General features: G+C 36.3%; 2 long non-coding RNA genes across 2 annotated transcripts in view; one reads left to right on the plus strand and one right to left on the minus strand.

The window, feature by feature from the left end:
* The window catches only part of LOC145670713 (uncharacterized), a 36,557-nt gene extending 16,914 nt beyond the window's left edge, over nucleotides 1–19,643 (plus strand). The window contains exon 2 of the long non-coding RNA XR_014128388.1: nucleotides 18,554–19,643. This is a non-coding gene — a long non-coding RNA (uncharacterized LOC145670713). The remainder of the gene's footprint in view (nucleotides 1–18,553) is intronic.
* Nucleotides 1–26,377, minus strand: part of LOC145670714 (uncharacterized) — a 110,294-nt gene that overhangs the window by 23,785 nt on the left and 60,132 nt on the right. The gene's annotated exons all lie outside the window — the stretch shown is intronic.

Here is a 26,377-nt window from a genome sequence, read left to right on the forward strand (position 1 = left end):
CACATTCCGCCTGTAGCGCTACTGTGGCACAACGTATATTGTAACTGTATAACTCTTGTACACCGCTAGTAGGTCTATTCGCGTTAGTGACGACCGAAACTATGTTGTCAGCTCTGACTGCGATAAGGCACTGCCGTGCTGCTTTTCCTTCTCTTTTTTCCCCTTTTCCATTTGTGAGACGCCAAACATGTTGTTTTTGCTTGTTGCACGCGCTGAACGGGTTTCGGCGAGCGAAGTATTTAAGAAGTTGACTACATATTCTTGTTTGCGATAGTTTTAAATTGGTTAACTGTTGAAAAATATACGAAAATAAAGCTGTACTTGTTAAGATATATTAGTCGAGGACGTAGCTACTGACAGTGTAGATTACAGATTTTCTCGAGGAAGAATTTAATTACAGTAGAGGTGAAAAGGAGACGTCCATTTAGACAGCCCCCCCCCCTTATCAGACTCAATCGGAAATGGTCTCAATCGTTTGTACACAAATGTGCAGGCGAAATTTTCGTTTGTACACAATTAGGGGCGCCGTCAGAACGAAAACAAAGTGGGGGCTGTCTAAATGGTAGCCCCCCACCAACATGTCCTATTCAAGCACAAATTGTCGCAATCGTGTGTACTTCGTTTGTACAGAAATGCGCAAGCCAAATTTTCGTTTGTACACTATTAGCGGCGCCGTCAGAACAAACAAAGTGGGGGCTGTCTAAAAGGTAGCCGCCCACAATGTCCAATTCAAGCAAAAATTGTGGCAATCGTTTCTACGTCGTTTGTACAAAAATGTGCAGGCGAAATTTTTGTTTGTACATAATTAGGAGCACCGTCAAAACTGAATCAAATTTTGGGCTGTCTAAGTGTTAGCCCCCCCCCCAAATGTCCAATTCAATCACAAATTGTCGCAATCGTTTCCACATCGTTTCTACAGAAATGTGAAGGCTAAATTTTCGTTTGTACATAATTAAGGGCGCCGCCAGAACGAAAACAAAGTGGGGCTGTCTAAATGGTAGCCCCCCCATTTCCAATTCAATCACAAATTGTCACAATCGTTTCTATATCGTTTGTACAGAAATGTGCAGGCTAAATTATTGTTTGTACATAATTAAGGGCGCCGCCAGAACGAAAACAAAGTGGGGGCTGTTTAAGTGATAGCCCCCCCACCATGTCCAATTCAATCACAAATTGTCGCAATCGTTTCTACATCGTTTGTACAGAAATGTGCATGCAAAATTTTCGTTTGTACATAATTAGGGGCGCCGCCAGGGCGAAAACAAAGTGGGGGCTTTCTAAGTGATAGCCCAATCACCATGTTCAATTCAATCACAAATTGTCGCAATCGTTTGTACATCGTTTGTACAGAAATATGCAGGCGAAATTTTCGTTTGTAGACAATTAGGGGCGACCTCAGAACGAAAACAAAGTGGGGGCTGTCTAAATGGTAGCCCCCCACCATGCGCAATTGAATCACAAATTGTCGCAATCGTTTGAATATAGTTATAAAGAAATGTGCAGGCGAGATTTTCGTTTGTACACAATTAGGGACGCCGCCAGAACGAAAATAAAGTGGGGGGCTGTCTAAATGTTAGCCCTCCCACCATGTTCAATTCAACCACAAACTGTCGCACTTGTTTGTACGCCTTTGTACATAAATGTGCAGCTGAAATTTTCGTTTGCACATAAATGTGGCCTCGCCAAAACGATAACAAACTATGGGCTCTCTAATTGATAGGCCTCTCACCATGTCGAATTCAACCACAAACTGTCGCACTTGTTTGTTACGGTTTTGTACAGAAATTTGCAGGCGAAATTTTCGTTTGTATACAATTGCGGGCGCGCCAAAACGGTAACAAAGTATAGGCTACCTAATTGGTAGCACCTCCCTACGTCCGATTCAAAAGAAAATTATCTCAATTGTCTACACATCGTTTGAGAAGTAATGCGCAGGCGAAAATTTTTTTCTAAGCTATCAGATGCGTGGACAGAACGAAAAAAAGGGGAGTTGTCTAAGTGCTAGCCCCACCATGTTCGATTGAACCACAAATTGTCGCGATCGTTTATACGTCGTTTGTGCAGAAATGTGCAAGTAAAATTTTCGTTTGTATTAAATAATATACGGATATGAGTATTTTTAATATCTGCGATCAACATTAACCGGTTTGAATAACGGTTGATGAGTTTGAAAATGGTACCTATTGCACTAGTCGAAAAAAAAAATTCTTTTTCTCTGGCACACGGAAGAAAATGCCTGATTCTAATATAACTTTTCACGTAGAATTCGAATCTGCAATCAGTTTTTCTCCATCGCCCTCAGTTTTCCCGTGACAGAAGTGTTTTCGGAAAATTTCCCCTCAAATTTCTTTTCTTTTTCTTTTTTCTTTTTTTTGAACCATTTTCATACTTGTAGCTTGGGTACCTTAGGTATATAAACGCACAAATTATATTGTATGTTAGCCTGATTTATACTTAGTAAGCCCTCTAAGTTTCATAAGAATAGCATTATTCTATCTAGAGAAATAAACATATTTATATAAAAAATTTGCTATGTGTACTGTTAATTTTACAATATTCATTAGTGCAGATAAAATCACATATAACTTCCACGAAAATTACAATATAAGCACGGTTTATATCTTATTGGATTTGAAATAAAACATATTTTCAATGATGTATACACCGTGTCACCATTTTATATCTACTTAATAAATAATACAAAAGAAGTGAGTGGTATCTTCTTAATAAATGGACACTTACTTACATGGGCGGCGATTAGGGGGGGCAAGAGGGGGAAGTTGCCCCCCCCCCACTTTTTAAAAGTGACCACTTAACTCTTTTAAATTATATAATCTATTTTTCTGTGATAGGCTAGAATCTTCATTATTCGATTTAAAAAGTACCAAAAAAGCTTTCTACTTCTGTTTCTTTCTCAAGACTGGAGGCATTGTAGAACACGTTACATATGCTTTCACGCCTTTCTGCGTCGAGATGTAGTGTGACTACGTCAAAACTTTAAAAAAAAATTGTTATGACTTTTTTATTACTTTTTGCAGGGCTTACTTTTGCACCTAGAAGATTGAAATTTTGCACACACATTCAGTGCACCTCTTAATATTTTCCACATCCTTTTCAGATTTCTGCGATAAAACGGGGTGGTCCAGAGGGGCAAAAAGGTAAAAAAGTAATTTAACAAAGATCCCTTTTTTCGTGATTTTCCCTCCTCAGATACATGATGGAGACATGTAAGTGGTACCGTTTGAAAGAATGTTCTGTTCTAAAAAGAATGATGTACGAAACATGATCCTATTATAAATAGAGATGTCTCAGGGAATTTTTACCTGAGATCTTTTCTTATACTAAAATCTGGAGTATTATAGAGATATATAGACTGGAGGCATTGTAAAACACCTTACATACGTTTTCACGCCTTTCTGCGTCGAGATGTAGTGTGATTACGTCAAAACTTAAAAAAACATTTTTTGTTATGATTATTTTATTACTTTTTGCGGGCTTACTTTTCTACCTAGAAGATTGAAATTTTGCACACACATTTACTACACCCTTTAGTATTTTTCAGATTTGTTTTAGATCTCTGTGTTAAAACAGGGGGTAGAGAGGGGCAAAAAAGTACAAAGAAGAAATATTTTTTAAACAAATAATCCATTTTTTCATGATTTTCCAACCTCAGGTACAAGATGGAGACATGTGAGTGGTACCGTTTAAAAGTATGTTCTATTTTGAAGGGAATGATGTACGTACAATGATCCTAGGATAAATAGGGATGTCTCAGGAAAATTTTATATTACATCTGGGGCATTGTGGGAATGTTCTTAGCTCATTGGTAAACATTTTCCCGCACTTAAGTTTCAAGATAGAAGTTTTTTTATATATACACATTTAGTACACCCCTTTCTTATTTTTCAGTTGATTTTGAGATCTGTGTGTTAACATAGTGGGTTCAGAGGGGATCAAAGTTTGAAAAAAATAAGAAAAATTCATGTTTCCCTGAAAATTTCCCGCCTTAGGGACATGATAGGAAAACGTAAATGGAACCGTTTGAAAGGTTGTTCTATTCTGAAGAGAATGAGGTACTAACCATGATCCTAGGATAAATAGGGATGATGCTGTAGCTGATTGACTGAAATTCAATAATTTACCTTTATAGAGCCATAATCTAAACTGGTTAATGTATATAGTTTAATTTGGAAATGGAAAGTTTTTGCATATATTACTGGTTCATAGAAAAAGTTGTACCATATAATATTTGTCGTTGCGTAAGTGGGTATTGGTTATTTGTCTTCCCGTGGAGTTAAGACAGCTGCAGGAATTGCGTTTTAATTGCAATTCAAAGAAATTAATATTACAATTGTGTCGTAGCATATGCTTGTAGTATTTACTGTCTTTCATTTTCTAAAAGTAATGACACATTTAATGGCAAGTGTGGAACTAAAAATGTAAGTTGTTTATTAATCCCCAGTTTCAATATAACTTCTACAAAACAAGCCTCATTATTCCTTAGTATGATTAATATTATCCTTTCTATTTATTTGTTTTGCAAATATGTTATTAGGTAATCTGATCACACAATTTTCCAGACAGAATTTAATGATGTTCATGAGCAAGGAATGAAGGTTTAGTACCTAATGCGCGTTGCTCTTGTGAATTTACTTTATTAAATATGAAACACGATATACGGTATTTTGACTGAAAAAGATAGTATCCTATTAGTTATACAACCTTTCGCCAGACAAATTGTTAGAAACAACCAGGAAAACTAACACTGATATACAAATATTCAGATAATATCTTGCCCCCCCACTTTTAACATCCAATCGCCGCCACTGCTTACTTACCTCAACTAATATGTTTTAGTTGTCGACTTTCTTCTGTGTTTGGTTTCTGGAACATCTCTTTTAAGTATCCAACAGTAATCAGCTAGCATTTTTGAACTTCACTGTCAATGGTACCTCTTCTCCATGGAGGAAATGTCCTGATGAAAATGTTCCCCATACTCATCACTAACAGCACCAAGCTTTTCAGGAAAGAAATGCAGGTGGGAGTCTAGAAAGTGAACTTTAAGGGACATGTTGCAACCCATTTCATTGAATGATTGCCGGAAATCACTCACAATTTCACGGTAATTTGGGGCTTTCTTGTTTCCTAAAAAATTCTCTGTTAAACATTTAAATGGATACCAAGCTGCTTTCTCAAGCAGAGTTAAGAGATCCTCAAATTTTTGGTCACGAATCAATCATCTTATTTGGAGGTCTACAAAAATCCCTAGCGTCACTAACTCGAGGAATTTTTCCTTGATGTAACAAGATCCTGCATTACTTTTGTCCATTGCCCTAACAAAGTTTTTGAAGAGCCCCAACTTTATGTGAAGAGGAGGTAGAATTATCTAATCAGGGCTCACCAGTGAGGAATAAACAGCATTTTTCTGTCCAGGAGTTAATACATGCGTTGGCCATTCCTTCTTGATGTAATGTTCCGCTTTGTTCCTGCTGTCCCATTCGCAGAGGAAACAACAATATTTCGTATAACCAAGCTACAAACCCATTAACAAAGAAATGACTTGTAAATCACAGCAAACGGTCCACTTGTATTTCTCATACTGAATTTTTTCTAACACTATTTCGATGTTTTCATAGGTTTCCTTCATATTAGTTGCATAAGCCAAAGGCACTGAAGGAAATTTGTTGCTATTGTGCAAAAGGACAGCCTTAAAACTAGTTTTCGAAGAGTCAATAAGCAATCTCCACTCTGTACTTATATGTGCATGTCCAAGTGTATCCATCACAGCACAGACATTATTACAATACACTAAATCATTTTCTAGAGAATAATAATTTTGAAACTCTGTATGAAGGTTTCGAAAAATACACACTTTAGTGTCACGATGGAGCAGATTCCAGCCTTAAGTTTAGAATCAAGAAGTTCTGTCTGTGTCTTGGAGAGTTTTAAATCCCGTACGAGGTCATTTAGTTCACCCGGAGTTATCAGATGGGAATCCAATGTAGATGTGCTTCCTACATAAGTAGGATCATCATCTTCATTTGGAACTTCAATAGTTGCCTCAAGTACGTAATCCTCATTTACCGTAAGATGAGGAGGAGGTACTGGTACAGGTAATTCTGCACTGTGTGGAACTGGCCTAATTGCTGATGCAAATTAGGGTACTGTACTGTGTGGTTAGATTTACTGCTTATTTCTTTTATCTGTGTCATACAAAAGTAGCAGTCTGAAGAATGATCTTTTGGTTCCCTCCAGATCATCGGTACTGCGAAGTTCATGTTTCGTCCACCATTTGCCCACCCAGTCAGACGTTTCACGCAAGTACAACAAATGTAGTGAGGAACCCAGTTCTTATCCTGGTCTCCTACACAGCAACCAAAATATAACTGATAACACTTCCTCACAAGTGGAGTAAAACATCGACGTTGTGATTTAAATATCAGCTCCCCACATACATAACAGAAATTGTCCGGTTTATTTACACACTTCCTCGACTCCTTGTATCCTGTAAGGTATCACACACACACACACACACACACACAGGAATTTACACTCCATCAAATTCCCACAAATTCCCTCTAGACATTCCCTCATACAAAAATGGTGACATGGTGTACACATCATTGAAAATGTTTTATTGGAAGTCCAATGAGGTATAAACCGTGGTATATTGTAATTTTCGTGGAAATTATATGAGTTGAAGACAAACCCGACCCCACCCGTGACCCAAATTGACTGACCCGACCCGACAACCCGACCCGAGCTGACCCGATTGGCCCGACCCAAAGTGACCCGAGTGAACCAACCCGAGGTGACCTAACCCGACAACCGACCCGAGTGACTTGACCTTACAATATAACCAGTTTGAGAGAGCTAGAACCTTGCAAAACTGCCACCAGAAAAAAAAATGCTGACCAATTCTTATGAATAAACCATTGTTTCGGCTTTTTTTATTTGTAGTATAATTATCCTCCTCCTCAGTGTTCTGCCATTAATGACAGGCCAGTTTCCGTGAACTAGGTAAGAAGCTTCCATTTTTGCGATTTCCCGCTAATATCTGCCTCGCAACCCAACATAAAGTACCACCCTCCTTATTACAATCTATCAATTCCAACCTTCTTACACACTCTCGCTCTCCTGATATCACCCCCTTTACTACATCTCTCAGAATGCAATCCCTTAGCAAGATCGAAACTTGTGATCCGTCCATTTTTCGCTTCTTTATATCGTCTAATATTGCTCTCGTCTCTTGCATTTTTTCAGCATTTCCTAATTCGTTTTCCTCTCTACCCTGCTAACCTTCTTTATTTTACTCCACATCCAAATTTCCAAGGTTAAAATTTAGGCAATCAAGTTCGAAAGTCAAAATAAAATTTGACTGAGTTCTGAAGACAAGTTCTGAAGACTAAAAGAATAAAAGTTCTGAAGACAACATTATTTTCTAGTAAGGAATGTATATAGAACTTCTTTTAATATTTTTTGCTGTGTAACAAACAACAATTTCATCACGTTAACATTCCGATTTTTCTATTTAAAAACAGCGTTGCTGTCTGATAGAATCATAAGGAACTAATTGCACTGAAATATCATTCTGTAGGAAATTACCTTTTATTTTTTCTTGATTAATTTATCTAGAAGATATTTGCAACGTTATATAAAATTAGCAAGTATTTTATTGCGGAGAAAGTCAAATCACTACCCCAGCAATAATAATAATAATAATAATAATAATAATAATAATAATAATAATAATAATAATAATAATAATCTGAAGGTGACCAAGAAAGTTCTGTCTCTTTGTGGAAGTCTGTGTTCAATTGGCCCTCACACCGTGAGTTGAATGCGAATGGATATAAGGTGAAGGTCAGTTGTTGGACGAGACGAGACGAGACAGAATTTTCATGAAGGGGTACGAGATGAGACAGAGCTCTTTCAATAGAAACATATGCACTTTTCCAGACGAGACTACCTTCACGACACATTTTCGAAACGAGAATGCCCCAAACCAGGTCTCGTGAGCAACACTAGTAAGTATATCCAACATACTACTTGGTTGTGGCTGTTCAGATACACCGTGAACGTGCGTAAGGACTGAGTGAACATGGAGCCTTCACAGAGCGTCATAAGGGCTTGTTTGCTGTACGAGTTCAAATTGCTGCTCCGCGGGGCGGAAGATATGACAGGCCTTTGGTGAGGGTGTCGTGACTACGCGGAGAGTGTAGTGGTATGACGGTTTAAGGACGGTGACAAAACACTCGAAGACGCACCACGTGCCGGAAGACAAACAGATGTTCAAAATAAAGATCTTCAGGGAGCAATTGAGGCGAAGACAGACATGTGAGGAACTGGTACTACATTTCAGTGTAAGTGGAGAAACCATTCGGCACCACCACCATCAACTTGGGAAGCACTGCAAGTTGGGTTGATAGGACCTACATGATTTGACTTGGAGCCAGAAAGCAACGCGAGCAGACACCTGTGTTTCTTTGGTGTCTCGTCTGAGGAAGGAGCAATTTCTGGACAGGGTGTTGACATGTGATGGGAAGTGGGTCCTGTACGAAGCTCCACGGCGCCGTCATTGTTGGTTAGCATCCCATGAACCGGTTCAAAAACAGCCCAAGCCAGCCAGCACTACGCCAGAATAAGGTTCTCCTGTGCATTTTGTGGACTGCTCGAGGCATCGTCCATCGGGAACTACTACCAGCTGGTCAGATCATCAATGCAACTGTGTACTGTCACTGTGCACTGTCTGGATCCAGCAGTTCTGAATAGCAAAGGGGTCCTCTTGTTACAAGGCAACGCTAAGCCCCACGTGGCTAAAATGACCCAGTACATCATTCTACGCCTTGGATGGAAAACACTATTGGATCCGCCATACTCCACAGACATTGTACCGTCCGATTATCACCTGTTCCATTCCTTGGACAATCACCTTAGAGAACGCCAATTCAAATCGCTAGTAGAGGTTCAATATGCACTTGATACCTTCTTCACTTGATACCTTCGTCCCACCAAGTTCGACTGCGATGGAATCCATGGCCTTCCAGAACGTTTTCAGAAGGCCGTCGAGGCCGATGGAGACGATTTTTGATATTCCAGGTACGTCTTAGGTTACATACCAATGGTCGAAGGTGTTGGTGAAAAGGCGGCGGAACTTTCTTGGGCACTCTTAAAGCTATAATAATAATAATAATAATAATAATAATAATAATAATAATAATAATAATAATAATAATAATAATGTGTCCTGCCCAAAGGCAGATGTATGACCCGAAGGTCCATGGGTATTGATTCCAGCTCGTACCAAGTAAGTTTTCTGGTGGACAAACACCATGTGCATGGGTTTTCTCGGTGTTCTCCCATTTCCTCCCACTTTCTGCATTCAACCACTTCAATTATTTCTCATCATCACTGTCTCTCTTAGCGTTGGTGCATAACGTGGGACGTTAACTAGATATTTCCTTTCAATTTCACTTAATGTGACATTTAACTTGACATAGAAACGCAGATAGGAAAAAAGTCAGTATTAATATTAATTACAATTACAATGCCAATTAGTTAATATAGGGTAAAATTAAAATTTTATTACTATTTCACCTTCAATTAGTCACATTTATCATTCATTCACCAACTTCGAATTGAATTCTACAACAAAGCTCTTTATAGTATTCCGTATAGAAAATAAGTGAAGAATGTGACGACCCGACCCGAGTGACCCGACCCGACAATCCGACCCGTAACCCGACCCGTTTGAGAGCACTATCAGAGGGGTACAATTTACAGTACAATTTATTTTGTATGGTTTAGCATACTTTAAGTCTACCATACTTTTTGAAAACAGAAAAAACGGGACATCTTACAAATTAGTAGTAAATATTGCATTTTGTATTAATTTTATCTTTCGAATTTTACTACAGTATCGCACTAGTTATACAACTTAATGTATTAATATAGTCCATACTTAATCAACAGTGCTAAAAATTATTATAGAAGCTAGAAGCTGTTATACAATATAAACGCAATCAGTGAACATACAATATTTAGGCAAAAATTATATTTTCAATATTATTACGCATACCACCTTTACATGCTCTACATGTCTATAAAGAAAAATATCCAGATTTATGAAGTTGTTTCAAAATTTCAATAGGCTGATTTATTTTTGTTAACCTAAAATGCGAACTAAAAGAAAGCAATTTGCATAATTGTTTTTCTGAAGCAGAAAAAAATGTGTTTTCGGGGCTGGTCTGCAACGTCACAAGAATTTGTTGCCACCTCGGGGTATACATTCTTACTTTTACTGATAAGAGTGCTACTTAGGAGGATTTAAACATAGCATGTTATATCCGGGGAAGCAGGGATTGGAATAATAATAAAGATTAGAATGAAATTGTTCCTATAGTATTGTCGGAATTGAAAGCAAAAGGAATAAGTCGATTTTATTATCTTTTCAGAAATTTTGATATGTAATTAATAATAATAATAAAGAAAAAAACAGGACAAGAAGGAAAATTTCTGCACACCGGGACAAATTTTAAGAAATCGGGGCGTATGGTAGCCTTACATACTTATTTGCATGCGGAGTGTCAGTACGGAGCCACTATGTAGCAGAGTTGAAACAAAACCTCGTAAATAGGTTGCCAACTCAGGAAAACAAATTTACCGGCACACCCTCAAAATTCTCTGTACAAATGAGAAACTGAAGACTGTATTGATCGTTATTGTATTTACCAGCAATTGCCACTTGTTTAAAATTATCGAAACAGATGAATAATACTGGATATCAATCTTTATGTAACAATAGCTGATTCATAAAATGAAATTTACTGAATGCCACTCATTCTAGCTTTGGAACTTATTTTATAAAATAACAGACAAATTCTGACCAAAGCATATATTAACTAATAAATAGTATTATTTATTAGTTAATATATGCTTTGGTCAGAATTTGTCTGTTGTTTTATGAAATTTACTCTATAAACTTCACTTCAAACAAAGGAAATTGCTTTAAAAAGTCATTTTCTACTCTCAATAAATGAATAAAATTCTTTTACAATAAAATATAAGTGTTATCAAATTTGTTATGTTAAATAAATAAAAAACTGCCATACATTAAAAAAATATCGATAATGTATAATACAACGGAAATTTGTGTTTGTAAAGGCACTGTTGAAAAATTTCGATGTTCAATGTTATATTCTGGATTGCAGATTCCAAAATACCGGTCAGTAGGGGTCTAATAAGAAGTTTGTACCGGTCACCGGCCTTAATCAAAATCACAGCAAATACCGGCCAGTTAGCAACTCTACTCGTAAATCAGAATGCTGAATGCACCAAAATACTTCACCATGCATTCTATAGTTTCTGCAAAATGAGTTTAATGAAGATGATCAAATAAAACAAAATACTGTGTTATAATTTTCCCTTTAACAGTCTACTTTGTGAATTTGTTATATCTTCCACTTATCAATTTCCTGTACGAGATGAGAATAACGGTTTCTCCGCAAGATGGAAAGAAAAAAATAAATTTTTCTCATAAGGATTCAGTTCACGTAAGAAATAATGAATAAGTTTATAATAAGAGCCGAGTTTAATAAACTAACTCAGCAATAATGATTGTAAGTATAAATATAAATATAAAAAAAACAAAAAAACATTTAATTCCATCATCGTTAGCATAAGATCAATATAGTGAATCACACGATAGTGTGAACATACCAAACCACACAATAGTGTGAACAAAGTCCTGTTAGAAAAATACTCCATAAATGTGACACATTTTTTTAATGCTTCTACCATTTATACAGTCCCTCACATTGTTTTCGTTCTGGCGGCGCCCCTAATAGAGTACAAACGAAAATTTCGCCTGCACATTTCTGTGGAAATGATGTACAAGCGATTGATATAATTTGTGATTGAATTGGATATGGTGGGGGCTACCATTTAGACAGCGCAACTTTGTTTTCCTTCTGGCGGCGCCATTATTTGTGTACAAACGAAAATTACGCATGTATATTTCTGTACAAACGATGTACAAACGATTACGAAAATTTGTGATTGAATTGGACATGATGGAGGGGCTACCATTTAGACAGACCACACATTAATTTATTTCTGCCGTCGCCTCTAATTGTGTACAAAAGAAAATTTCGCCTGCACATTTCTGTACAAACTACGTACAAACGATTGCGACAATTTGTGATTGAATTGGACATGGTCGGGGGCTACCACTTAGACAGCCCCCACTTTTTGTTTGTTCTGGCGGCGCCTTTAATTGTGTACAAACAAACATTTCGCCTGCACATTTCTATACAAACGAAGTACAAACGATTGCGACAATTTGTGATTCAATTGGACATGTTGGTGGGAAGCTACCACTTATAGAGCCTCCAGTTTGTTTTCGTTCTGGCGGCGCCCCTAATTGTGTACAAACGAAAATTTTGCCTGAACATTTCTGTAAAAACGACGTACAAACGATTGCGACAATTTGTGATTGAATTGGACATGGTCGGGGGCTACCACTTAGACAGCCCCACTTAGTTTTCGTTCTGGCGGCGCCCCTAATTGTGTACAAACAAACATTTCGCCTGCTCGTTTCTGTACAAACGAAGTACAAACGATTCCGACAATTTGTGATTCAATTGGACATGGTGGGGAGGAATTACTTAGAAAGCACCCTACTTTGTTTTCGTTCTGGCGGCGTCCCTAATTGTGTACAAACAAACATTTCGCCTGCACATTTATGTACAAACGATGTACAGACGAATGCGACTATTTGTGATTGAATTGGACATGGTCGGGGGCTACCACTTAGACAGCCACCACTTTGTTTTCGTTCTGGCGGCGCCCCTAATTGTGTACAAACAAACATTTTGCCTGCCCGTTTCTGTACAAACGAAGTACAAACGATTGCGATAATTTGTGATTGAATTGGACATGGTTGGGGGGTTACCACTTAGACAGCCCCCTTTTTTTCTGTTCTGGCGGCGCCCCTAATTGTGTACAAACGAAAATTTTGCCTGCACATTTCTGTACACACGAAGTAGAAACGATTGCGATAATTTGTGATTGAATAGAACATGTTGGTGGGGGGCTACCAGCTAGACAGCCCCCAATTTGATTTCGTTCTGGCGTCGCCCCTAATAGTGTACAAACGAAAATTTGGCCTGCACATTTCTGTACAAACAATGTACAAACGATTGCGATACTTTGTGATTCAATTGGACATCGTGGGGGGAGCTACCACTCAGACAGCTCCCCACTTTGTTTTCGTTCTGGCGGCGCCCCTAAGTTTGTTCAAACCAACATTTCGCCTGCACATTTCTGTACAAACGATGCACAAACGAATGCGACAACTTGTGATTGAATTGGACATGGTGGGGGGCTACCACTTAGACAGCCCCCATTTTTTCTGTTCTAGCGGCGCCCTTAATTATGTACAAACGAAAATTTCGCGTGCACATTTCTGAACAAACGAAGTACAAACGATTGTGACAATTTGTGATTGAATAGGACATGGTCGGGGGCTACCACTTAGACAGCCCCCAATTTGTTTTCGTTCTGGCGGTGCCCCTAATTGCGTGCGAACATACATTTCGCCTGCACATTTCTGTACAAACGAAGTACAAACAATTGCGACAATTTGTGATTCAATTGGACAAAGGGGGGGGCTACCACTTAGACAGCCCCCATTTTTTTCTGTTCTGGCGGCGCCCCTAATTGTGTACAAACGAAAATTTCGCCTGCACTTTTCTGTACAAACGAAGTACAAACGATTGCGATAATTAGTGATTGAATAGAACATGTTGGTGGGGGGGCTACCAGTTAAACAGCCCCAACTTGTTTTCGTTCTGGCTGCGCCCCTAATAGTGTACAAACGAAAATTTGGCCTGCACATTTCTGTACAAACAATGTACAAAAGATTGCGGCAATTTGTGATTCAATTGGACATGGTAGGGGCTACCATTTAGGGGAACTCCCTCGAGAGGAATCACTCTACTTATTTATTGCAAAAAGCAGAATATAAAAATTCGCATTCGTCCAAAGTTATCGTGTGAAGTAACAGCCGTTTGTATGTACGTACTAATATTGATAAGTTCCACTACGCGATCCCCGCGCCACACCCGCACACACTAGCATTTGTACACACGAAAGTATACCTGGTAGTATCCACACGCTTACGCCGGAAACTAGAAACAAACAAACACACACACACACACACAGAGAGAGAGAGAGAGAGAGAGAGAGAGAATATCTTGTTGTACCTTTATACTGAATGCACCATTACTCACAAAATCAGTTAAAAAAGAAAAAGGAAAAAAAGTTGTAAATGAAACTTTCAAAGATTGGTACCACTGCTGCGTGTCACACATGAGATTGTTCCATAATGATTGATTCGTAATATGATGTATATGGGTTTCTTAATGGTAGTATAACAAAATGCCTTCAAATTGACCACTAAATAAAAAGTGAAATTTATTTCTCAAATTTTGTAAAATCGAAGTCGGTGGGCATTATGGGAACAGTCTACAATAACAATATATGCAAATAAATATTAATATACTTCACGTTTTCCAGTGGGTGCAAGAAAGCTTCGAATAGTATTTGTTGCCATAAGCATTAGGTGATGTAAATATATATATATATATATATATATATATATATATATATATATATATATATATATATATATATATATATATATATATATATATATATATATATATAAGGTGTTCGGGATAAATTTGACACTTGTGGATGGAAGTAATAAACAGAGAATAGCTTCTTCAAACCAAATTGTATTGACCTCATGGAAATTCTACATAACAAGAAGAACCAGACAAAGCAAAATCACTAATAAAAAAAAAAAAAAAAACACCGTTCGCGTGCACAACAGCCTCAAGGCGGTTCCGAAGTCTCGAGCAGGCAGCCTTCATGGAGAGCTGCAAATGCCTGTTGAATCCGATCGATCAGCTGGGTCTTCGTGGTGCAGGCAGTGCGGTTGCTTAGTTGACGTACCACGTCCCACACATAATAATCCATAGGATTGCAATCAGGGGAGTTCGGAGACCAGATGTCGGGATTGGTGAAGTCATAAAAATTGTCAGACAACCACTTCAGGGTCTTCCCAGCAGTATGGCAGGGAGCAGAGTTTTGCTGCCACAAGTAGGGTCGTCCAGCAGCCACTCTTTCCACTCAAGACTTCACAACGGTGGATAAAAGCTCCATATGCCCATTTGCAGGTTCCTCGAATTCGTGTGTGCGGCTGCTATCAGACCGTCTTCTGTGCGGTTTTCTGGCAGCCACGGCTTCGTAGTCCCCGTTGCACTTCTGCATTTAATTTTGTATCGCTTTCACAGTGTTTAAGGTGTACTGAGCGACTGTCGTGATTGCAGATTTTGGGTGTCCAATTGTTTAAATATATATGCCAATCGTTTAAATGATTGTTCTTTTTTCATTACTATTTTTTGTAGAACAACATTTTTTTTTGTATGTTCACAATCATAAAGTTCATATAATAAATTTTTAGACAAATTATTTTTAATATTGCTACATGAACCATAAACAGGTACAAAGTTTATCAGAAAATAATGCCATAGATACTCTTTCCATCATTTTTATTTTATTATTATTATTATTATTATTATTATTATTATTATTATTATTATTATTATATTACAAATACTGTAATTTAGTGTGTTTTTCATTCGACAGTTAACGTAATCTACAGCAGCTTGCCATGGCTTTGCTCATTACAATGTGGATCAATCTGATCTAGAAAGTAGTCAAATTTGTTATATCCTGATGCAGATGTTTCTTTGGCATAAAGTGCATAGTTTACGTTATTATGAAGCATTGTTTTCTTCTAATGATCTGTCAACTCTAACCAACGGTTCTAACGAACGACTTTGGTGTTTATTATTATTATTATTATTATTATTATTATTATTATTATTATTATTATTATTATTATTATTATTATTATTATTATTATTATTATTATTATTGTATTTTCCACTTAGCTTACAAATCCGACTTTTATACCACGGAGTATTGTTCTTTCGTTGCTAATTCATGCAAAATAACAGCAATGAAATATGCATTTTGTGCTTTCCTGAGACCATTTTCAAAAGTTTAATTCATATACAGTAAAACCTGCTTTCAACGGACCCTTTATTAAACGGAAAACTGTCTTAAACGGAACTATTTCACGGTCACGTAAATTTTCCAGTAAAAAACGTGTGAAAGTTCCTTCATTAAGCGGAAACTGTGTTATGCGGACAACGGAAAGCAAAATAAACCTTTAACGGAAAATTTTAAGTTCCAGACTACAGCGTTTAGACATCCTGTGAGAGGAGATACACATACATGTACACACATATACTCTCTCTCTCTCTCTCTTTATGGCCTATGGAACCCGGAGGTTGCATGCCTCCCTCACAAAATCTCTCCACTTCTATTTTCTATTTTTATTTTCTATTTTTAACCAGCTATCTGTGATATACATTATACTGTATGTGATAAATTCTTCGTTCTTCTGTTAAATCTTTCTGGGTAGTTCTTTTGTTAAATCTTTCGCCAACCACTACCCATATTCACCCCTTACTATTTTCGGGTACGAATACGAATTATTTCAGCTGAAGCTACATTGTGTAATGCGTGCCTAGGGCTACATCAATATTGACAGCGATGTGGAAACTGAAGCAGGAACAACGAATATAGATGTCTTAATCAAGAATCACATAGAAAGTCGGAAAGGAGAAGATGAGGTGGAGGAAGAAAAAGAATAAAATATGAAGTTGGAAAAGAGTTTAGGATAAAGATGTATATTATGTGTTCATTTTAATTTCTTTTAGCATATTTTGTGTTCATTTTAAGTTTTTTATGTGTTAATTCGTAAAAGAATGAAGTACTGTAATTGAACAAGGTACGAACCGCAATGTATTTTCTCACTATGTCCGTTATAAACAGTATATTTATTTAAAGAAAACGCCTACCTCCATTAAGCGGAAACCTGACTTTAACGGAAATTTTTGAAAGTCCCGCTCGATTCCGCTAAAGACAGGTTTCACTGTATATGAAAATTCATGTTATTATATTATAACAATTGTGCTGTATCGTGTTAGGTAATTCCATGGCAGGAAAGTAATGTTAAAGAATCAATGAAAAATGTGAAAATGCTAAGTTCGGATTATTTTAGAGTTGAGAATTATATATTGGATTTATGTAGGAATATGCATTTCATTAAGTTCTACAATATACAGGAAATCTCATATAGATGTATCAGCCTAAGACACGGATAAAACTAGTTGTTACGCTTAACCATGAACGTAATTGCGGACCTTACCTTAACATTGGTCTACCTCAGAAAAGCAGATGAATGAGAAAAAATAATCAAAATTTCATATTTGTTTTTATCGCACATTGAATTGTTATTATAAAGGAAACCAAGACATTTCTGCCTCCTTTCACCTACCACTTTCGAACATCTATATGTTACCTAAGACGTACCTGGAAGATAAAAACAGTACTCATTAGTATCGACGATTTTCTGCCAACGTTCTGGAAGGCCATGGATTTCATCGCGTTAGAACTTGGTGGGTTGTGAATCGAAGAATGTATTAAGTGCATTTTTGCACCTCTACTAAGGATTTGAACTTGCGTCCTCTAAGGTGATTGTCCAAGGAATGGAACAGGTGATAATCGGACGTCCAATGTCCGGGGAATATGGCGGATGCAATAGTATTTCCCATCCAAGGCGTAGAATTGAGTCCCAGATCATCCTAGCCACGTCCATTTTGTCACACGGAATTGTAGTCCCAGTTCCTGACATGTCTGGCCACTGTTCGTGTGAATTTCTGCCTGAAGATTACATGTTTTGGTCTTTGGGCATGTGGTGCGTCTTCGAGTGATTCATCACCGTCCTTAAAATTGTTAAATCACCGGTTCATTGTCCGCGTAGTCACGATACCCTCACCAAAGGCCTGGTATATCTTCTGTCCCGCTGCAGCGGCATTTGACTCCAGTTTGAACTAGTACTGCATACACGCCCTTATGACGCTCTGTCCAGGTCGAATTCAAAGTGGGGACACTAGGTAGAAAAACTGTAATAGCTTTCTCAGGCCAGCCATCTTGAGTAAGGTTTTCCCTGAGTTTCCCTTATTCAGACCAGGCAAATACCGGGATGGTAACTAACATAATGGTCCCAGGCCGCTTCCTTCCTTCCCTTCCATCGGATAGTGTGCTTGCCGAGGGACGCCATCCTACATATATGTGACGACTAAATTGCCATATATGCCAACACAGAAATCTAAACCCTAATATTGACTGTGTTAAAAATACATTGAAAGTTGTCCGAACTGAAAAGCAATTCGTAAGGATATAGTTTCTCTTCAAACTTATTCTCCTAAAGGCAGTAAAGATTTCACAATCAGAAGTATACCAATAGCTGTCAAAAATGGTGAAGTGGTCTTAGGAAGAGTAAATGTGAAATATTGTTACATTACGAAGAAATGCTAATAATTTTTAACTCCTGTTTTCTTTATTTTTTCAGATACCTTCAGAAAGCGTTGATTGGGGGCAGCAGTGTGATTGGTCGTCTGTGATCTTGAGGTGTTTCAAGTTTGAGGCCAGTGTGACTTTGTGTTTGAGGTCGGTATTCTGGGAAGCTACAGGTATAAGCATGACAGCATGTTCGGATACACGGTTGAAACAACGGGGAGCGATAGTTTCTCACAGCGAGGATGTTCCACCTATTGACATTCATCGTCGAATGGTGTAAGTGTATAGTGCAGCATATATTGATGTGATTACACTGAGGCATTGGGTCCGAAAGGCCAAGGACGCAGGTCTAGGCACCTGATCACTGACAATGAAAACCATAAGGAAGACCATTGAGTGTGACGTATGATCATCACAAACAACTGGTGGTTAATTGATGAGTCAGAATGAAGAATCACACAACAGAAACTGTTCAATACGAGTACCCTTGGCATTTCACCTGAAAGGATGGCACACATTATTCAACGTTTGGCGTACCGCAAGGTCTGTGCCTGTTGGGTATCTCTTTTGTTGACAGAAAAAATTAAACAGAAGAGTTTAAACATTTGTCAACAACTTTTGCAGCGGTGCAAGGCTGAAGGCAATGTATTTCTGCAGAGAATTCTCAAAGGTGATGAGTCATATGCCTATCATTATGACACTGAAAACAAAAGACGATTCATGGAATTTCACCACAGTGGTTCTCCAAGACCCAAAAAACCAAACCAGTGCCATCCTAGGAAAGATGCTCTGACAGTGTTCTGGTGTTGTTCATTGTTGAGTTCTTGCTCAACAGAACAAGTATAAACTGAGTCATATGTTGCAACACTGAGAAGATTAAGGGCACGCGTCAACAGTTTTAGACAGGGAGTGGATGTCCTCCTAAACAATGACAATGCAAGGCCACACACAAACCATATGACTACAGCGGCTCTGGAAACCATGAAGTTTACTGTGTTACTCCATCTACCTTACAGCCCCGAGCTTGTTCATAGTGACCTTTTCTTATTTATTTTTTTTTTTTCAAAATTATAGGAACATTTGAAGGGCACACACTACATCTCTAATGCAGCTGTTGAGACTGTTGTTTGCTTTTGGTTACACTCACATGATCCTGAGTCGTGCAGACGAAAAGAAACGACTGGTTTATCATTAAATGTATAGCAATAAATGGCGACTATGTGGTAAAGTGAGTACACAAGCTTGTAGAGAATTATGTAAACTCTCGTTTGATATTACATATTTGGCTCTGTGATTTCTATGTTTTTATGACCTTGGGGACAAAATTTATCAGCATCTCTTCCAAATATTTATTTAGGTACATGTATGTTAAGAAAATAAAATCACAGGAAATGGAAATTTATTACCTGAATAACACCACTAATTTCCTTTTTCACCTCTAATGTACAGTTGACGGAAACTGTTGTTCTGTTAATCATCCATAAGTCCCAGTCCCTTACGACAAAATCAGAGTTTTCATAACCGTCGCAAGGTCTCAGTTCCTTGAAGTCAAACTTAAGTTTCTCCTAAGGCAGAGAATAAAATTATGCTTGTTTCTTCTTTCAAAAGCTTACGGTGAATTAAAACAATTCAAGTTTTATTTACTAGCTAACATAAGTTAAAATGTCTTTTTAACGAAATTTTGTTTATTAACGCCACTTTATATGATTACCACATCTGTCTGTGAGTCTATGTGAGTTCGTCTGCCACGGAGATAAAAGATTGCAGGTGCTACTTAAAGAATCATCTTCAATGCTAGTTAAGATGTAAAGGGTCGAAAACTGGAAATCAAGTGCGTAGATAGAGATGGCAATGAAACCGAAGGTAGTAAAACACAAGCACTTCCAGTTTCAACGTTGATTTCTGTACAGAAAAACGGCAATAGATAACTGCCGTTAAGGAGAAGCAGTTTGTTGTCATCCTTTAAGCGTCCCGAAAATATGTTTTAACTCCATCCTTAACTCTCTACAAAAATTAAAAGTGATAATAATCTTCTACAACTTCGGTTTCAACATTGATCAACACAGTAAAGAAACGATAAGATATAGCGAAACCTTGTCTTTTAAAATAGATTTAGTGTCCTAAGCATATATACCATCTTGTATACTCACCCTCTATCTAAATTGGAATTAGTCGAAACAAACATCTTCTAGATTTAACGTTGATCATTATGGAGTGGAAAGTGTAGTAGATAGACAGAGGAAATTCTCTGTAGCCTATTAAACGTTCCCAGGATACATTCCATCTCTAAGAGTTCCATCACAATCCAAAGTGGTGGATATCTCCTACAACTTCCGGTTCAAATATTAACAAAATATCACTCCAAGCAACTCAAACGCCCGCACGTGGTATACACATGTGATACTGATAACCTATTTGCTTATATGAATAAGTGAAAAGGATAAATTTGTCAATCGGCTTGGAAAGTTCATTGCCACCAAAATTAAACGTAGTGGTTAAGGTAATGATATAAGATTCGTTCAAGAGTGCACTATCGCTCCTCGCATTTTCTTTTATAAAATAGCTAACTTCGCCTTTTAATATCATTTTGTGCAACAAAAGTAAATATTAAAGTACGGTGTGAAAATGACTTTGCAATTTGCAATTTGCAATGAAAATTGTGAAATCAGTGAATATATATATATATATATATATATATATATATATATATATATATATATATATATGTTTCATTCGTATTTGAGTATATGTAATCATCATCGGTATCTTTTGATATGTTATTTTACTTTTCTCTTTTCTATTTAATATAATATGTTCAAATGAAAACATACACTTCACTTTATTTGCCAAGGAAAAATTATTTTGAAAACAGCCAGGAGAGTATCACATACAGGTCAAATTCTAAAGGTAGGTGCCTACGTGCAGAAAACTAGGGATAAACAGCTAAGTATTGAGTTTGAAAGGCCGACAAGTGTAACCGTAATGGCCAAATTAACAGAGTGTATTCTATTCTCAGCATTGTGCTTTTGGAGTCTACGTCAAAGGATCTTTGAACCGCTCCAGCTATCCAATCAGTTACAAAATTTATGCAGGTACGTCATTATCCATATCTTAGTTAGAATTTAGATTATAATACTTTACTTTATGCTTATGTTTCTTTAAAGAAATAATACAATTAGCTAGTTAAATGCCAGGAAGTTTCGAGTAGCAAAATACATTAATATTTTCCAAAAGTTTGGCAGTTTCAATTGTCTGCACATTTAATAATGTCTGCCTTGCCTGTATATCAGGGGATCTGCACTCTGAAAGGTCTATTTATTCTAATCATATAATCTTTTAAATGGCCATATCTGTTAACCGAATAAATTTCTTATGGTGATTTGGGGCAATTTACTTATTTTCATTTTTTCTATAGACTATTTATATTGTAATGTCTCCTTTTCTATATATTGCTCGTGCATTTATGGTTTATATATTGTATTGTTTTTTGTATATTAGTTTATTTGCAATGTGATCTACCACTTTGTATTAAATAACTACTAATATGCTTTAAGTCCCTTTTGTAGAATTACTTTCCCTTTTATCGGAAAGCATTAGAAAGTCCACTGCTCTTTAGTCATGTTTATTTATTTAGTTGGTAACCCAACTTCCCTTGACTGAAATGTTAACCTTTCGTAATTATGAAGAAACTTGCAAACAATTCTTTTAGAGATGTACCAATTTTGCTTTACCTTTTTGTAACGATATATCCGCAATTGAAGGAGTTTTAGTCATATACTAACTTTAATGTGGTCAATTATCTGTCTCTGAAAATTTACTTGTAATGTAAGTTAATATTACTAGAAATCATCAGATATCGAAGTTCAAATACTGCATTCGATTTTTTCAATAGTTGTCTCATTTAAACGTAAAGCTTTACCATTTAGTAGACCTCTATCTGAAAATCGAATCTAAATAGACTAAGTCAATTTTTAGAAGAAAAAAATTGTAACAATTGTAACCCATAAAAATTGTAACTCAGAAACTGTAACAATTGTAACTCAGAAAAAAATTGTAACTCATAAGAATTGTAACAACTTGAACAGAATCACTCAGTCTACGTAGGCGTTTTAGTACTAGAAATTTATTATAGACTATGTCAACAAAACGTTACTTGTAACATACCATTTTCCTGTTATATATTAATCTAGTTAGCCAAAAATCTATATGGAATCATATAACATATATTGTCTTTTAAATACTGTTACGCATGGTATTTATTTAACTATATCTTGTCTTTTAGTAAACTCCACAGGAAGAAATCCAGATAACTCATGATCTGGAATTCATAAGGGCCCCAACCCTACAGAGATAACACGATTAGTGAAAAAGTTATCATCAGTTCACTGACTTATGATGCTCTCTAAGGGCAAAAGAACTACCACATATTGGAAGATCATGCAACATTTAATTTCACAAAGTTCACGTATTGAGGATGTTGAATGCCTAAAGCATTTGATATCTCAGCCTAGTAACTTAAGTGAGAAAGTATCTTTTATTTCTTGGTTTGAAGTAGAGGATGATTACTTATAATTTCCCTGTTTTTCTCCCTCCAATCTATTTAAATATCTCTTCATGATAATGTAATACTGTAGTTTATAATTTAGAAATTTCATGATATAATTTCAAGTTATAGTATATAGTTAAAATATAAGACAAATTCACTTTTAAAATAAAAGCAAGGAGAGGTAACCAGTAAATTGAAGATATTAAAATTCACTGTCATTTAAAAGGAAAAAGAGAAATATTTCACATTTAAACCAATTTCTTGAAACATTGATGCATGATGTTACTACAGTCCTTAAATAACCCAATTTCCTATTGTATGCTATATTATATTTGATTGTAGGGACACTACATCCTCTTGTACCTACCATATTTACTTTTCTCATTTTTATCCTTATACATCCTCAATGTTTCATTGTTTTAGGCTTAAGTAACTGAAGATTGTTTGTTAAATACGAGGTTCCTCCGGAAACTAATTACCACTTTGAAAAAGAAATACTAATACAGTTTCGTTAAAGCCAAATTTATTTTTACACAAGAGAGCATACCTTAAAAAAAATTTTCGACATAATTTCCATCAATGTTCAAACACTGTCATAACAGGTGGTCAACTTGTCCAAACCTTCCTAAAAGAGACATCTCGCCAGTGTCCAGTAAGTACACACCGTTTAGTTTGAACAGCAGAGCAGCGACCGTGTCGGCACTGGCATGCGCGCTCGTTTCACTGGATCATTGCTTTTCTACTGATTCCAGTACGGTTGAGTTGTCGCGAGTGTACTCTACGGGGTATGGGCTCTATGGGATATTTGCTATATGTAGCTGCAGTTAAGGTGAACATTATCTATAAATTATAAAGATATTGACTCCATTAGGAAACTCGGCGAACATAATCGCTCTAGGTATGTATTGCAGAGAACAGAACTGAAGAGAAATTGCTTACATATAAAGGACATGGAGTATAGATAGTCAAGATTAAAGTCGTCTTTTTCCGTTAATGTATTAAAGTATTGATTCAATAAACAAACTCTGTCGAAGTAATCGCACTAGTTGTTGCACGAAAAGGAATTGAAAATTCTGATAATATATATGAAGTATGGGTTAATGATAGCTATTGTTATCCATTAATACATTGACGAGTTAACTCCATTAGTAAACTCTGCCAAGATAAACACAGTTTGAACGGAATTCAAAAATTTGTTTACATGTATGGCATATGGGCTATACCTATGTAGATAACTACCGTTAATTTCACCATTACTAGTTAAGTTGTTAAAGAATTGACTCAAATAACGTAAAAACGGACGAGCGTAGTAACAACCTAACTTTATACGTCTCATTGTGAGGCCCTACCAAAGAGAATTCAAAGACTAAATACATTTTATGAATCTTTAGTTTTTAATATCAAAATGATCTATATAGACATTGGCAAAGTAATGTAAAGAAGAATCATAGCTCTAACATTGACACTGTTCTAAGGTATATTTCCATAGAGAAGTAGTGCATGCATATTTAAGGATTCAAATTTTTAAACATATGTTTCCGTTAAGAAGATAAATTACACTTTTTCCCTCTCTTTACTTTTCTGTCTTCATTTTTCTCTCTATTTTATTTTCTTTGACTGTGCCGTTTAAAATAACGGTTGATTTTGAGAAACAGTACAAGAATTATTGTGTATTGATAATCCTGATTTACCAAATACTGGAATTATATGTATAATGTGTAATTCATTTGGCAAACACGCAGAGTTGTGATTTTCACTGACCCACACAGAAATCAATGTTTCTGACCGTCAAAAAAATTATATGTGTTACTTTTTTATGAAATAAACGCATTGTGGTGAATTTTTGGATTATTAAAAGGAAACGTGATTTCTTTCATATTACTTGTTTTGAAGGAAATAATTCTTCAATCTATAATCTTATTTTACGTTTCTTGATAGTTCATTTTGTTAAGTGGAAAAGTTTTTGTGTTAATATGTCGAATCCGCATGACGTAGGACTCTTATCTATATTTTATATAACTTATAGTTACAATAATAAGTCAGATGTGTGATTCAATACTTCAAACTGTACTTATTAATTAACAAATTCGTGTCAATTGTGTAGCACTACCTACATGCGCGCTCATGGCTACTGGAATATGCCGATAATATCTCACAAGGTAACACCTTTGTTTATTTCTCAGTATTATTTTTGTCCTTACTTAATTACACAATCTATTTCACTCTTTGTACAAACACTAGTTACCTTAAGTTTTGAGACGAAGGTTTGAGTCTCATACATCTTAAATTGCTTCAACATTTGTTCCATTCTTAACTGCGCGCCTTTACCTTTCTTCAATTTGCTATTTTACACTTGTAACTTCCTGTACTTCAAAAACTGTTAATATATAGCGAATACATCAATTTGCGAGTAGATATTTGGAAAATTAATACTTGCAACCGCTAGTGTATATTTTGATAATATTACGAAAATTGTGTTACAAGATATCATGTCTTTATAGTTATGGGTTCTACCATATTAAAATCGAAGATTAAGAAAAAATTAATTGCCATTAACGTATTTTATTTTTGAAAAAGTTGAAATAAATTTGCATGAACAAGTACAAATCGCATTAAGATTGTTTCTGTTCTGAAAGCGATATGTCAAACAATAGCCTCCTTGTTGATGTCATTGACATCATGTAAAATTTTGCATTTAATATAAGTAAATATGATCTAAAATCATTTTCTCCATCTAATGTGGTTATATTCAATCTCTCATAAATGATTCACATCTAGGCGCCATACCAGAAACTTACTATTTACTAAATTTTGACTTCTGTGCTTGAACTTGAGAAACTACGATATAATACATTCATCTTACAAATTTTACACGCATTAATTTATCTATTACTTTAAAGTGTGCATGGCCGTTTGAAGATTAATTATCGACCCCATATACAGGATGCCTCGAACGTAATGGCGGAAAATGAAACCACACATTCCTGGCACCAAAACAAGAATAAAGTTTATATGACATACAGTCCAGAAGTGGAGAGGGGAGAAGCTAGACAGCTTTGAATATGGCGGAAATGAAGTTCACACTTAAGGAAAGAAACTTCCCGATTTAAGAAAGCCTCCATGGAAGATGCGTGGACGTTACTCAACATACTGGAGTGATGGAATGCATTCGAAATTGACGATTAGCACGCTACTCTATGTAAGATACTTCATGACAAATACTGTACGTCGTTGTGGATTCTGAATGTTATTTCATTTCATGACACGATTAGTTACAATTATTTTTATTTTTAAATGTCTCTCTGGCATACCGGTACCTCTTTTCGTTGC

This window comes from Thermobia domestica, chromosome 14, assembly GCF_964235325.1.
Source record: "Thermobia domestica chromosome 14, izTheDome1.hap1.1, whole genome shotgun sequence".
NCBI lineage: Eukaryota > Metazoa > Arthropoda > Insecta > Zygentoma > Lepismatidae > Thermobia > Thermobia domestica.